At 40.4% G+C, this 16,983-nt stretch overlaps 1 protein-coding gene across 1 annotated transcript in view; it reads left to right on the top strand.

Annotated features, from left to right (window-relative positions):
• Nucleotides 1-66: 66 nt before the first annotated feature.
• The window catches only part of dtnbp1b (dystrobrevin binding protein 1b), a 77,897-nt gene continuing 60,980 nt past the window's right edge, over nucleotides 67-16,983 (top strand). The window contains exon 1 of the mRNA XM_037094075.1: nucleotides 67-206. The gene's annotated coding sequence lies outside the window, so the exon portion shown is untranslated. The remainder of the gene's footprint in view (nucleotides 207-16,983) is intronic.

Genomic DNA, 16,983 nt, shown 5'->3' with positions numbered 1-16,983 from the left:
GTAACCGCCGCAAACCTTTGACCAATCGGAAGTCGCGTTACATCCGCACGTTGTTCTGGCTCCAGCTCGTCTCCCGTGCCTGGAAGTGTGAGGAGTCCGCTGCGCCCTCCTCTGGCCGCGGCCCGTCTCAGGGACCTGAAGTGGCTCCCTAAACTCACCTGCTCCTAATGAATTAGACATCTCTGCGAACTTCAGCAGGCCTCGGGGTGAGTTTAATGGCTTGTATACGGTTCCCAACCCCGGGTTTTCTGTTAATAATGAATGAGAATGCGGCCTAAAATAGCTGCGATAGCGGGAACATGCTACATTCCGCCTTGCTAATCTGCAGCTGCAGTTCAAAGCCTGTATGCATCTTTCATGATGGCGTCCACGCTGTGTTTCCAACTTCTTTGTTTTCCCTCCCTCAGTAAGACAAGTTATTGCTTTTTGTCCTTGAGGCGAACACACGTTAGAAAACGACGTCTCTTTTTATTAAGCTACCTTATTATGAGGGGGAGATAAAAGTGGCTTCCTTGTCACCAGTGCTGATATGAAGTGCAGTCAAAGCCATAGTGAGATTAATGTGAGGGAAGTTGTCTGGCATACGAACACGTTTGTAGGAATAAGCCCCTTCAAAATATTTTCAGCTAGGCTACACTGATCAGTTTCATTGATTCCTGCCTTTTCTTACTTACAAAGAGCAATTTAAAGGTGCACTATGTAGTTTTGGGGAAGAAAATTTAATCAGAAGTGAATTATCATTGACAGATTGCTTAATGACCAAACTAACTTAATGACCGAGTAAACAAACTGACCTTAAAGGACAACATAATTTAACTCTAATTTAACTCTTTACTTTGTTTATATTTGGCGGACCCTGCCACCTCTCCAGCTTCAAACGGGGATCTGGGAATCTTATTTACATGAGTTCGAGTTTGTGTTATTACCTAATCGATATTGTAAATATTAAATCGATAATTTCATAGATTTTCATGTAAATAAATATCTGTTAACTCGCTACCACCAAATGAGGTAACACAATGATGTTTGAGCCTATGGCCCACTGAGGAAAGCCTTTACATTTGCTGTAATACCAAAGATTGTACACTCGGTGACGGTGGCGACTTTGCCGGAAAACATCACGAGCGGCGCACAGGTAGTGACGCGTTCACCCAGCAGTAGTTGGTCGGCCAGAGAGAGCAGGTGGTTTGCATGTTAGAGTTTGTTTGTCCTGGTCTCTGCTGGTGTTGGGAGTAAGCAGTTTCCATTTCTGTTAACGGTCATGGCCGAACAAACAAATAAAAGACAGATAACAGCGGAGGATGAAACTTAAAAAAAAACAAAAAACTGCAAATCGCAAATCTTGTGTGTTGCGGAGGTGTGGCAAAGCTTGCAACTGACTGACGTCACACAGGCAATACTGGATCTCAGAGAAGCAGCGATGTGTTGGCGTTTGCACACGGGCATTACATCAAAATCTGGACTTTCCAGATTTTATTCAACCAAATGGATCAAATTATGACAGTCAAGCGAGTCATTACTACGCGACGGCTTGTACGCTACAAAAGTTGGCTTCAAAGCCTGGCAGCCTCTTCCTGGCAGCTTGTGTTTGCATCACTAGCACAGGAGCTTTGGACCAGGAAAGGGAAATGACTATGGTTATCATGCTAACGTCAGTAGATCTCTCTGCAACACAATACTTAAGATTCCATGTAGTCAAAACTGTAAAATGAATGGTTTTCAACTCAAATTCTGTTCTTATTGCACCTCTTGATTTTTTTTTCTCCATGTGTGTTACTTTTGAACAATGTGAATATGAACAAAACAGTGTAAACAAAGAAGAAAAGAAAAGCAGAGGGAAGGAAAAAAGGCACATCCAGATAGTATTTAATAATTGAATGTTCATTCAGCTTCCTATCTTCCACAACACATACACTATTATGGTACATTATTCAGTGACAAAGCGTTGTAATTTCCGCAGAGGGAGACAGCTCAGGCCAGAAGACGCTGCAGAAAACTGCAGTGACACACTCGTACTTACACAAGGGATCCGTGGTGTTCAGCCAAGCCCCTGCGCGAGTCTGCCAGGGGACATTTTAGAGTAGAGGCAGCAGTGTGCCTCTCCATATTTTTGTGCTCTCCCACCACTGCAATCCTGACGTATCATCGGTGACTCATATACTACGGGACCCATATAAAAGCTCAGAGACAATATTCACTCAATTCAGTTCTTGTATCTTGTAAGGATTTACCTTGAATGAATGTGAGATGACATTAACATTTACAAACTCTACGTGTGAATTGTGTGTGCATCTGTTTGCGTCCGCTTTGTCTGACTGATTAAAGCCGTTAAAGATAAAATGGGTGCTAAATGCTACCGGTGAAAATCATCCAATTTAGAAAAAAAATAAAAATTATAAAAAGGAAAAAAAAACCTCTACCAGTGATCTGATTTTGATCTGAAGTTGTAGTTAATGCAACTTCACTCTTGCCTCATTGCCACCAATGGAGGTGTGACATGTTTTTCACAGAGCTAGTTCAGGGGGTAACTGCACATTAATCAGCAGCATCACATTTACTGTTAAAGATGAATGAAAGTGCATAGCAAATATTTCCTAAAGCGAAATGTGTGTGCTGTAACCGTTATTTCCCTCTGTCTCAATGATATGCATCCACCTACACACCAAAAATTACTCAACAGATTTCATCAGCTACAACGTGTATGTGTGTGTGTGTGTGTGTGTGGGGGGGGGGGGTATGGTATGGTTTGCTAGCCTGTAGTCATCAGTGACTAGTGTTCTTTAGCATAACAGTGATGCAAGAAGGAGGACAATGAGTGACCTGAGAGACGTGCAGTCTGAGCAAACCCCATAACCATAAATGGAAGCGCAAAGAAGATAGCGAGTGACCTAACAGTCACTGTCGGCGTGGAGTCAGAGGTACACCCACACGCACACACACATACTCTCGCACCACTAGACATAAAGTATCTGCAGGTGGGAGTCTTTGTTTTCCCCCTTCATCTCTCTGCCCCACAGCTCTCTAAAATATGAAAACTATGAAAAAGAATTAGGTATTCCATTTTCTCCTTGTTAATTTGTTGGTTTGTCAGCAGGATTATAAAAAGAGTAAAGAATGGATATCCATGGAACTTAAGGATAATGGGTCTCAGCCCAGAATAGACCCTGTTAACTTCTGGTGGGCTCCTGGTTGATGGCCAAACCAGCATTTTCTATGGCAACAGGACACTAATACACTTTCTTAGAATGATTCATTTATTCTTTAATATGTATAGCACCTTTTTATTGACTCAATACTTCTAACGCTTCTCTAACGCTTCTAAAGCCTATTAAAGTACACAGAAATACATCATCAACTACTTTTGAGTAGATTACTGTACACAAGTGTCCTAGGGTGGCCACTTGGATGGTTATGGGCATTACTTCCAGTGCCATGGGCTAGTATCATGATAACTGATGCATGGGCTGGACCTTCAGGGCTTTAAAAGTGATAGTTACGTGGGCTGAACAATTATACAATTGTTAGTAGTGTAGACTCAATAAACCAAAATCTTCAAGAATTAATGATATGCCATACCAGTTGCTCAAATAATGAGGATTATGGTCTGGTAACCGTGGAAAATGCCAGTTCCGGTGAAGTGAGTAAGGACGTGCAAGAAGTAACACTAATAATTTGTGCAAGGCAGTGTACTATAAGTATAGCCCACCAGGCTTAAATTTCCCACCGCCAGGCTAAGCATTGTTTTTATTTATTTATTCAAAATAGGTTTATATACATCAGTAACAAAGTTGAAAGCGCAATGGTGACATCTTATGGTCAACATGTGAACACGAAGTGGGTCTGAGGTCAGGTGTCTTTTTCATCACCTAACACCCTACACCCCACAAACCACTGCTACTGTCAGTACACGCAAAGGGCCAGAAAACGCTGTCTCACCTGTTGACCACGAGTGCAGCGGCGCAACGTTGGCTGAGCCACGGGTCGATGAGGCAGCTAGCATGGATGTTAGCTCGTCATCCGCTGCAGTGGCAGAGCTGCATTCTCCGTGCCATGATGGTAAACATAGAACCAGCAGATTTAATCAAAATTAGTTGGTAGACCAGAAATTCAGCGGATGGCTGTACCAGACCAATTATAGTATGTTTTGTTTAGTTTGTTTTGTCCTGCGTGAAAATATTAACAATATTAAGTCAGCTAATTAATTAAAGCTTTTAATGAAGCTCTTTGCACTACTTATAGGCAAGATGTGCTAAACGCTCATGTTGGGTCTCTCCACCATCACACCTGCATCAATATGGCAGCAAGCAGAAGCAAATGTAAACAGTGCCACATTGTTTAATATATAAATGTATGTCACTGATTATAATGAAATATCCACTAGTTAGCTTGCATTGTTTTCATGTTGTAGGCTTGTCACTCACTGCAGCATTCGAGTCAGTGATTAATATGGAGCATGAAACCATAATTGGTGGTTTTAAATGCCTTTAGTGGCTCCTAAAGCACAAAATTGCCCAGCAACTAACTTTTAACATTGATTTAATGCAAGGCAGTGTGGAATCACTCTAAACTCTACTACGTCATGAATCTGTTACCTGTAGGGTACTGCCATCAGTCAGTTGCTGGCCTGTGTCAGGCCCCTTTCACAAAAAAAAACCATGCTTCGCTGCCGGTGGGCCACACTTCCAACCTACCACCAGGCTTAGCAAGTTTTCTAGGGGAAACCCTGCAATGTATTATGAGGGCTAGGAATAATGTGGCTACTTATTAAAAAAAATACATAAAGAATATATATTTAAAAAATTTGAAGACAATTGACAATCAATTTATGAGATTATGGAGTCTGAATCCGTACATCAATCTGTGACATCACTTTAATAGCAAATGAGTGAATCAGTCGCATCTGATGCCAATATTGGATCAGATCAGTCCACAACTCTAGTAAATTTATAATTGAACAATTCTTTCTGATGCACTAAAAAAAATCTGAGAATACAACTTCAGTGTTTTTTTGTTTATAATATATTTTGCAATATTTATATTTTATTTGCTAAAGCATCATGCAATGCAACAGATTACAGAAAAACTGCTTGGAACTGCATAGACATGGAGCAACAGAAATTATTTTTCTAAAAGTAAATATACTATGTTGAACTGAATACCAATACAACAATAACTGCAAGAAGAACTGAAGTGATAGGCAGACAACAAAACAAAAAAACATGTATCTATTAAGACTCCTGTTTTGCACATCTAGGTCAAATATTTTGTGGGTAGGGCTTTTTTTTTACCATCTGTACTCTCATACAAACACAGACCAAATTCTAGACTCCTGGTTCGCAGCTAGGTATGACATCATGCAATGTGACATCACTTCCCTCTGAGGCAAGTCAGCGCTCACTCGACTGGAGCGTGAACACATAGCCATGCAGGGGTTTGTGTGGGTTTGTGTGTGTATGGGCACATGACATCACAGCGTCATCACTGCCCATCTCCGTAGCCAAAGCTGTGCCTCTTGAAGCAGAGATTATGTCAGAAAGTGCCATGCTAGCAGAGCTGCTGTCGCCGTTGTTGTTGTTGTTGTTGTGGTAGCTTTGATTACATTCCTTCATTCCTTACAATCTTTCTCTCGTACGCTGAAAGAAGAGCAGCACCACGGAGCTGACAAATTAGGCGAAAGCAGGGGCTTGTTTTTCCAAGTATGAGGAAAGGCCAGAGGGCGAGCAGCTCCTCTGAGTCCGAGGAGGATGAAGAGCCACGGTCAACGGATTCCAAACATCAGCTGTCACCACGTGGATGCTCATCAGGTGACGAGTCATCGTCAGATTCAGATGTCGAGGTAGAATGTGTGATGAAGAGGAGCCAGAAATTCAGTGGCTCTTTCAGCTTTGGAGAAGATAACTCACAGTCGAGGAATGAGGACACAGAAGAAGTGTCACCAAAAGACTCTAATGGAGTACATGTCCCAGAGCTTACGGGGGCTGGTGTGGAAGCAGAACGCGTTCGGTCGGAGAAGCGCGATACTTTTTGCAACACAGATCAACCTCCGAGGTCAGGTTTATTCAGGCCTCAGGAATTATGGGTGGCAATGACCAGATGTCTGTCCCTCCGATGGCCTCCTTGTCTGTCCATCTTCAGGCAAAGTAACGGGAAACTAGCCTACCAAGCTGACCTCGACCAATTGGAGGACACACAGACCTCTGTCAGCTCGTCATCAACCAATGAGAGCTCTTCAAGTACATCTACTTCAAATGATAGAGATGTAATACCGGTGAAACATGAGGAAGAGGAAGTCAAAAGCAGGGGGGTTAAAAGTGGTCCACCCCGTTTTCGCGGGATTTCACGTTCCTCCCCGAGATTGCCAAGAGCCAGACAACCTCAGGACTCGTTGTTTGCATCAATGATCTTGGAGAGAGAAACGTTCCTGAGGATTGAGCTGGTAGACTCGGGCGATGACAGGGAAGATTTACGCTACCGGGCAGAATGGAAGTTGTCAGAGAGAACTAAGGAACTGGCAGAGGGAGTCTGGCTCTCTCGAAGCCAGAAACTGATGGATTGACCCATCCATTTAGAGGTTTGGTTGCCTTTGATGGGGTAGTCTTTTTATATTATCCCCCCATCAATTTAGATTGGTTCTTGCAACCATCGGTATATTGGTTATTATAATCATCTAATCTTAGTTTGTGTGACTGTTGATTAGAAGTGGCCTAGATTTCACTGAATAATGAGTGAGATTGGTTTTGCATGATGACTGTGTAAACTCTGCGCTGATACGAATGCAGTGACTGTAGCTAACTAATTAGTGAAGCTATTTTCAGAAACGCAGCACAGTGAGAGTTAATGTTTGTCTTTCCGCCTTTGTGGTTCTCTCAGAGAGCATTTTATACATGGCTGGTTCCATGTGTGGGAGGCAAGGGGAGATCTAATAGAAAATGTCATGTGTTCACGAATAAAAGCCTTTTTTGTGATATGGATTTTCTTTGTTTTTATAAGAATGTGTACCATAACAAATACAGGTAGATTGTTGGAAAGCGCCGCCCTCAGTGCCAGACCATGCTAAGATTTGTTAAGTTTCATGTGAATTTGGAACATTTGTTTCCCATGGTTTGTTTGCAGACTTAGGACAATTTCACAAACATATTTAAATTTCACAGCCAGCTTGGATGTTTATTCATTATGCAACAGAACACTAAAAGAAAAGCAATGTGTGTTATCCCATAGATGCCAAAGAAATTCAAAGAAGATACAATCCAAGCCCTTATTAAAATGTAATGGTCAGTGTGTGCCGGCAATCTTTAGCAAATCCCATTGACTTTATATGTAAAAAAATTATTTGATGATTTTAAAAAGTTTCTGACAGCATTTTTAATGTCTTGGGAGTTGTGCGAGGATGAACATGATGGAAATTATTTAAATGTAGCTCATGTCTGCCTGAGTAGCTTCATTTCCAAATTGCTTTTAACAGTGAACAAGAACCGAAGCGAATTATGAGTGGGGGGGTTTTAATCGAGGCTTGAATCTAACAGCCTTTCATTACAACATTATGAGACAAAAGAAATGAATACAATGTGGTTTTCACAAATTCTGACTTTGAGGCACATTTTGAAGCCATTGAATGCAACATGACAATGTGTGGCTGCATAATAATGATTGGACATGACGAGTGCCATTTTTGTTGCACAAACATGGCATCCCTAAGTGTTTCGGTGCATGGCTGTAACCTCTTTTAAACATGTATGCACAGCCATACTATTTTTCAGATAACAGAGCTATGCTTTGGAATGGGAGCACAGATATGCATACTGCAGTAAGTGTGCAGTGTAGTGCCTTAAGCAGCAGTATAACGTGACTTTGCCACTACAGATAAGTATAAAGACGTCTCTGCAGCTCCTCATTGTTAGTGCACTGCAAGTATTAATGTGCGCTGCTTTCCCAGATAGATTTATCTGTAAAACCCTGAACTGATAAATACAGTAGCACTCTCACTGTCACTCATTTTGCATTTTATGGCTTGTAATGTTGTCAATTTTCTCTCGCTTACATCCTGTTTCTGTGCACACATTGATACCTGGCAGTACGTCATGCAAATCTTGTAGCAAAATGCATACAACAACTTGTTTTCCCATTTTCTCAGCCTTGTGACTAATTATTGTAACTGGATGAAAATAAGGCATATTTGCACTGAGGAGCGGGCATGGGGGGGTCAAGGTAATTGCTTGTCTTGACTGCCAGTGCCATTTACCCTCATCACTGTAATGATGAGTGCCGTGGAAACAGGAGGATGTAAAAAGGAGGGGAGATAGGGGAGTGTGAGGACTTTTAACACAAACTGTATGAGGGTGATAAATTGGTAATATCAACCGGTAAATACCCACATCATTTTCTTTCTTGTGTCAGCCAGTCACTCTTGAATTTTTGTTCACAGGCACTCCAAAAATAATCAAAATGTGCGTGCTGTTAGAGTTTGAATTTCTCGTATTCATCGCTGCTCGTTGGAGCCACATGTGTGTGGCAAACAGAATTCAGCCAAGGTTTATACCTTTTACATCTGGCCTATAGCAACATCTGGAAGATGGAAAAAAAACAGGAGTAGGCAATGGAAAAGCAATGTGTGCATTTGTGAAAAGAATTTAGAAAAGGAAATGAATTAGTCTTCTCTGTTGTGAATGAGGACTTTCATCCCTAAAGCCACAATGATGGCAGCCCATCATCATAAATTGCTGCCTCATTAGGCAAAAGATATATGAGCCACAGATGATGACACAGTCTTGTAGGGAGTATTTAATGATGACTTGATTCCTCTTGGGGAAAGTACGATTAAATACTGGATGTATGGCACCTCGTCTGTGAGTCATTGTGCAATATTGAAAAGAGAGTAAATAGCGTCTATGTGATAAATAAGCAACCACATTATGGCCTCTTAAGATTAGGTTAACAATTTCATGCAATTTATGCACCTAATACATGTTTTAATGCTAGCAATTATAAGCTGTTTTCAGGTTTTTCCACTCCATTTTTACAGCTAATTAACTGTACGTTTATGTTATGTTAATTTACATACAGTTTATATGATCCTTTATTATCATCATTTGTTTGGTGGTGCATCTCTGTGCATCTAATCTTACACACTACTGGACCCAATCATCCTGCTATTTTAGTCCACATTTATGACTATATGCCTCTGGGGGTTGCGCTGATTCGCAGTTTTGAAAAACCTATTTTATTGACTGCTCACCATCGACTGTTACCTGGCCAGTAGGGGCTGCAAGTGATCAACAACTGCTTCAGTTTGCCCCAAATATACAATATACACATGATAGTGATGCGCAGATATCAGCTCTGACATCATTCAAATCTGCAGGTATGCATAAATCATTTAGGTGCCCCATTCGCAACAAATTATTTTCTCTGATTTAACGTCCAACACACAAACGCTTCACCTCTAACCTTCCCTGTAGATTGTATTTCCTTGTGAGTTATGTTAGGAAATGCAAGTTGTCCAGGGGATTTCTTGTGTGTTTTATCGATGTACAAGTGAATAACCATTTACTTAAGGGCTTAAAGAGGCTGCATTCAGTAAAAAAAGGTCTCCATGCATGCAGTAAATATCGTGAGAAATTTGAACATCAAAACTAAAAACTGTAAAAAAAAACAAAACTCTAAAGCAGAAGAGAATTCAAATTCTCTCTCTCCTGTTATAGAAGCTTTAACATTAATGAAACGGTAGTTGTTAATAGGCAATGTAATTCATATTTCCTCATTATTGATGTGTTTTTCACCCACCTACAACCCATCGCTGTCAGTATGTAGATGTATATGCACTGGCTCCCCCAATCCGTGTATTATCCGCAGTGCCTGTGGATATAGCTGCAATCTTTGCATCCCTGCCTGGCAGAAATCTACACTCTACTGACTTCACTCTTCGAGTTAATCCCTGTGGAGAAATCCATTTGAGCCATCTGAAAATGTCGGAAGAAATTCTTAGCTTTGGAGCCTAGTTTGAGTTTTGTTATAAAACCCCGAGTGGTCCAAGCTCCTGAAAGCCCTAAACATTTCATGACTTAAAAATGATCTGATCTTCTCAGTGTAGGAAATGCATTGGACAGCATCCTAGATCTAATCGTTATTGAAATTAGGTTTGAACTTTCTTTTGGTTTGGCAGGGCTGCAAAAGTCAGAAAACACAGATATTTGTATTTGACATGCTTCATAATCAATAGTATCAGTTGTAGTAACAACATTTCAGAGTTTTTGCTTCATAGTTTAATCAATTGTTTGTTGTAGATGCTATCAACAATGAAGTATTAAACAAGTGAAATCAATAAGTAGTAGTTAGAAATAGATGTATACCTAATGATCCATACAACATCCACATTTTAAAGCTGGTGGCTTTAGAATGTAAGCTCGCCTGTCCATAAGCAGAAAGGAGTTTTTACAGTGTCAGAAAGTCTTTTCCTTGTCAGCACTAACCAACTGCTCCCACTGGTTTTCTAAGTTCTTCATAACTCTCTTTGGCCAGCTACTCCAGAACCTATAAACAGCCTGACCTCTGGCAGGAAGCACAGAATATTGTAATGACACCATCATGCTCTGGCAATGCTCACTGAGTGAAAACAAGAAGTGTTTCTCATCTGTCTTCACCAAAGTATGTAACTGCGAGTTCCTCTTTCCTGGTTCATCCTCTCAGCCATGCAAGTGTGTTTGTAAACTGTGCTGGAAGGAACTGTCCCCAAAGATAGTTACATAACGGTGTGATGGGCTGCAAATCCCAGCAGAGGACACACGTTCCTGTTGCCAGAGGACAAATCTGACTTCATGGAATTTTCAGGTCTTAGGACGCTGGCCAGACAGTAATTGCTTTATCTCCTTGGCCTTTTAGTTATATTCCATTAGATTTAAAGCTTTTTGGAAAAACCATTATGGTGCACCTTCAAATGTAAGCCCACCGCTGCTTTGATTATCTAATCACCAAAGTCTTTATGTAATCTTAGAATAAATACGGGAAAGCGAGGACCGCCTACAGTCTATCATACTTACAGTCTGTAAATATTGGTCTGGCCTCTGCTGCTCCTCAGTACTTTTTTTTTTTTTTTTTACATTCCTATACGATGTTAAGAGGCACAGAGGATCTCTGTCTGTTTTGACAGGCTTCTGGTAAGTATACTGAAAACTTGACTTTCTTGGGAGCCATGATTGTAACTCAGCAGCTGGCACTGTCACCTCACAGCAACTAGGTCCCAAGTTCAATTTCCAGCCCCAGTCCTTTTCTTTTGTCCATATGGATTTGCTGTGATTTCTTGCACATTGCGTGACTGCAAGTGTACGGTCTGTGATGAGTTAACCCTTGGGTAGTTTCACCTCTACCATCCAACATAAATTGGTATTACTTTACTAGCCTATGGCATTTTCTGTCTCCTCATCTTAATTTCACAATAATATAGACCAGAATGACATTGATCTTGTGTTTAAAAAGTGGCTCCAGATGTAGAGCAACTGATCATCTGATCAGAAAGTCACTGTTTCGATCCCTGACTGCTCTGTCTGCAAGTGGAAGTGTCCTTGGCCATGATACTGAACCCTAAATTGTGACTGTGTTTTGTAAAGTGGTAAACTAGACAAGAGAAGTGCTAATGCAGCGCAGTCTAATCATTGGTGCTTCATCCTCTCAGAAGGATGTAGTCATATTTTTCCCTACCATAAACCCATGTATCCTGTTTGTATATGTACTCAGCAGGTTGAATTGAATAGATGTAACTCGGTACATTGCCATTACAAGTCCCTACTGCACCTGCATGTACATTTTTAATCAAGGGAAAAGTGTTTCATGTGTGTCAGTAAATAGAGATTTATTCTCTCCATCCTAGCTCAGTTTCCTTCCCTTATGTATTGATGATGTATATTTGTCGTTTACGTGTGTGTGTGTGTGTGTGTGTGTGTGTTTTGTGGATGTGGGGTGCAAAGCATGCAGATGTGTCCGGGCCTCAGGTGTGAGCTTGCTGAAGTAAAGTAATACCAACAGTGGAGCTGGCACAGAGGGGCAAAGGGGACACTTGGCAAGTTGAACACTTGGCTCAGGATGATGAATTGGAGCTGGGAGTCGAGGCTGCTTGTATTTACGTGTGTGGTTTGTGTCAGGGGAGGACAAAGAAGAGTTTGATGAATGATTCCGGCAGGGAATTTGTGATGACGGCCAAGATTAGTCAGTCCTGGTCACACTCACGTGCACATTCTCACCAACAGGCTTTGCAGGTGGCCAATAGCACTGTGGTGACATCACGGGCTGTTTGGGATTCTTATGGGATGTGTTTGTCCTTGTGGGTCCTTGTTGTGTGTGTGTGTGTGTGTGTAGGTGTGGGTGGGTGTGCACATGCACATGGAATACCAAGGTGGCATTATGCTACATCACAGGGCTAGTTGACTGTGTGATAGATTACTATCTTGAGACTCCTCAGTACATCCTCCTCTTGACGCTTGCGCACACACACACACACACACACACACTCTCTCACTGACCCTCTCTCTCCCCCTGTGACACCATACTTGCAGGGTGTAGACTGCACACAGGCATTTTTAACTTCTTCTGGTGCAGTGGGTGTTTTTCTGTGTTCCTTATAGTACTTGAAAGATGCAGAGTGTTGGTTGGTTGGTTAAATTTCCAAGCTGTATTTGTCACCTGAACTTCACTGACATAGTCAGAGAAAGCTTCAGCTGGGGATTATGTGCTTTAAAGCCAATCTGGATTTTGCTGCCGAGAGCGCCGGCCATGGCCAATTTTCACTAATAATTCCAATTACTAATGCCCTTCTTTCATTCTCACCCATAAAATCCAGAAAGCCTTAAGCAACCAGATTTGCTGTGTGCGCAGTAAATTTCTTCTCTCATCTGTAAGGCTTTATTGTACTTTCTCCATCAGAACTAATGATGTTTTTTTAGATGAGAGTCAATGAATCCAGTGACCTGCACGACAAAAACCCTTTTGATTTTCAGTTGCGTGATAGGGTGGCTTTTCTGATTTTGCTTGTGTCGTTTTCACTTTGTCATTGTTGGTATGTAGTTCCTGTGTCAAGGAGGGTGAATAATCAGTGACCAATCGTGCCATTGAATGCTAATATGGGACTGATTTAAAGCCGGAGTGAGTAGTTCTTGAGAAAGGTAGCTGATTGTTGAGAGTCATTCTCAAGTCATCAAATAGGACTTCTGATTCTTTGTGTTGGGTTAGTTGATTGTTGAGCCTCATTCTCAGCTTGTTGGTGTTTGATGACCTGAGATTGAGAGTCAACAATACAGTATTTCTTTGTGGCAATATAATATCAGACTTGACAATTAACCATCTTTTCCAGAATTGATCCCTCCACCTCTAAAGTGGCAACACTCAATAATTTTTCTTGGCTAATTCCAAAATATGAAATGACTGTGTAATGTGAGAGAGGGTGCTCATTGCAATGAATCTACATGGAAATATCTATCGGCTTAAAAACAAATGTTTTGTGCATCTGTAATAAAAACCCGTAACACAACATGCTAATCACAGATGGAGACAGACAGACTTAATAGCAGGTGAATATAGGATCATTTCACAGCTTAGAAGCAAAATGTTTCCCCCAGGAGTTGGTAAATTCCAAAACTGAACTTGATAGAGTGAATATTGGCGCTGTGGCCAGAAATGTAACTGCAAATGAATGATAATGATTGGGCTATAACTCAAAAAGGTTTTCATTGAAGTTTCAACCCCTTGATCATCATTTTGGGTCATAAATCAAATATTCCTTTCCAAAGCCCGACATAACGTCTTCAAATGTCTTGTTTTGTTTTTCCTCAAAGTACCCTAACTCGATTAATGATTAACTGGTGCAACTCTAGTAATGAGTTTATCACATTAATTTAAAATCCTATGACAACGTTCATCTTTATTCTTTTAGTAATAAAAGAAACTATTATGTAATGAAACACTCAATAATTGAACTCAATAATTGAAGGGGGAAAAAAAACCCCTGTAGGAACCCTATTTAATGGTTGAGTATGAAATGAGTCAAGCCACAATAATTGATTCTACCTCTGAACTACTCAAAGAAAATCTTTTTGCAAATGAACGAGTACCATCTACACTTATGTGCTTGGCTGATCATTTACAGAGGTAGCTATCAGTCAGGATCCACAGTGTTCTCAGAAATGCCTCTAGCAGATTTCTAGTTTCACAAGAAGTGATAGTGAGAAATCAGCTGTGTTACAGCATCATGTTACACATTTCAAAGGAGTAATGCATTGCTTAATATTTCAGAACCTTTGCTGAATGGTTCCAAAACTCATAAAACACAATAAGCACCTTGCTCCGGTTCAGCTAATCTTTATTTAATTGGCCTGGGCAGAACAGTAATAATGGGAGTGCAAAGTTTTTGCAGTGAGAACTAATCTGATTGAAATATGCTGTTATAGCAATCATTGCAGTGAGTTATGTATCTGATTGTTAATTATCTTTGATGACATAACATGCCCTTATTGAGCTGACTACAGTTTCTACTTACCTCACATAAATTACACTCAGTCATAATTTATTTGTAATTTATTAACTGTGATCTGAAAAAGATGAAGAAAAAAAGATAAACACATTGTTTGTGAAGTAAATCATATTGTCCAGAAGGTCCTCCACTTGTCTCATGCAAAGCTCTGCAAACTGAGACTTTCTGCCCTCCGTGATTTTCTCTTTGAGCCAGAGTGAAACTGTATCTTGTCACATGAAAAAATGTCAACAAAGAATAAATCATTTTTAGGGTAAATGGGTACAGATTCAGAAGGCCAACAAGATAACAGTTGCAGGGTGTTGTCAAGTAGATAGGCTCTGTACAAGAAGGCTCTATCGTAGATAGGAAAGCAACTGTTTTGTGAAGGCAGAGAAAATAGAGCCGACTGACAGAAAGCAAAGATTTGATTTTAAATGTTTACAAGCCTTAGGCATTTTAATTATTTCTCCTGTTTCATGTGTCATCTGTGGTTTGAAATTGCTGAACTAATGTCATTTCTTAAATCACAGTTACACAGGCGGACCCTAATTAGTTATTCGCTGAACACTGACCAAATGTTCCCTGTTAGAATGCAAAGTAAGGCCTTAATTGTCTGCATGTGCAGAGTTTAAAGAGTTTTCAGTGTGCCTTTATTGCCTGAGGGCTTACTGGTTATAAACTCAGTTATGTGTGAGGAATCATAAGGTCAGTGTAGATCTGAGTTGCATTCCATCTTATCCCTGCCTGTTCCAAACAAGATGCTCATATAGGTCAATAGGTTCTTCAGCACAGCACTGCAACCACATCTGCATGTCTGTGCTCTAACTTGCCTCTTTTGCTTGCCTCAGTGAACAGTGCACAGTTCAGAGTATGTTACATGCATTGCCCGAGGGAGATTCTGGCATCCAAGCTGAAAACTTTCAATAGAAGCCCTTAATACAAAATCACAATGAGATAACAATAAGACCTTGTGAAAAAAATATTCATCGTTGTAATAGTCACTCTGTTTACACGCATTAAAAACATATGTGTCATTTGATTATGTAAGCAGGACGGTTGGTTAAGGGTGGATATTATTTTTAGGTAGAGTTGTGTAATGCCTTGTCTTTCTCATTAGGACACCAAGGATCAAATTACAGAGCTGAGCTGGAGTGATGGAAAATAATGATGTCCTCAAGCGAAAAGATGAAAAAGACCAGATGGGTCCAAATGGCCCGGGAGATGTAATCTGCCTCATTGGTCCTCAGAAAACCTGAAAGGACTGGACAAGTAATTTTAACCTGCACTTTATCTCCCATAACAAGCCTCTTTACATTTGATTTATTGTAGCATCACCAAAGGTAAAAACTCTTCCGTCTGAGGTTTTTGGCCATACTACACAATTACTGATGAATACATTTACAACCCAGATTCCAAAAAAGTTGGGCATTGTGTGAAACATCAATTCAACAGAATGTGACTTTTTTATTTGGTTCATTTCATGTTCCTTTTCAACAATTTTAAGTAGGTTGATGGTTTACTGACTTAAGATGCACGCCATAAAGCAGTGATCTTTGTCACAGCTTCGCAGTATATTTGGGAGTGCTGTACATAGAAAGGCAAAACAGATAAGTGCAGATATCTCACACACAGTGTGCTCAAAGTTTGAGTTGCTCACATCTGGCCATTGATTCAGCATCCCAAACGCCAACGGAACATATATAAGGAGTCTTTTATTCCACACAGAATGACTGCATCAGGGACAACTTGCTACTGCCTCTGGTTTATTCATATAACTTTTTTGCTATTTATATGCATCTTCCTCTGTTTTTTAGCGCTGTGTTTTGATATGTGTAGTGTTTGTAACTTTTATGTACTTAAACCAGAGGAACATATCAGCTGAAGTGGACAGTAACATATCTAATCATATCGACTTTTTAAACATTTTATTCCATCTGAAACAAAAAGTTGCTTTTTATTTTTCAAGTCATCCTATGATAAAAATTACAGCTACATACTGTGTTTCTAAGGGTGGAAAGGGCTCAACTAAAGTATCCATGCAGGGAGATCCTGTGCAACCGTTTTTGCAACCAGGAAATTAATGTTTTTTTGTCAACATGAACTTTAGCAGAGAGACCTGTCTATAGGCTACAACTGTGAAAGTACTCATTCATACACATCTCTGTTGCTTGTTTACCAATCACTCTGATTGTCATGGCGACAAAATGGTCAAGCAGCTGAATCATCAACGATTATTCCTGCAATATAGCATTTATATTGTTTTTTTTAGCACAGAACAGTTACGACAGTGCCACTAATTGAAGTTGTAACATTTAGATTTAAAGTTTCAGCACATGCCTTTGCAATGTAAGTTTGCAGTATGTGAGTGATAAATGTGGCTGAAATATCACTTGTGCATACACACATACACACACCTACATACACTGTTGCATGATCAGCACAAACACCACTTTCTTGCTGATACAATCTATTAGTGGACATGTTCCCTC

This window comes from Acanthopagrus latus, chromosome 3, assembly GCF_904848185.1.
Source record: "Acanthopagrus latus isolate v.2019 chromosome 3, fAcaLat1.1, whole genome shotgun sequence".
NCBI lineage: Eukaryota > Metazoa > Chordata > Actinopteri > Spariformes > Sparidae > Acanthopagrus > Acanthopagrus latus.
The sequence above is the reverse complement of the archived record's forward strand: the minus strand, read 5'-3'. Positions and strand labels throughout refer to the sequence as shown.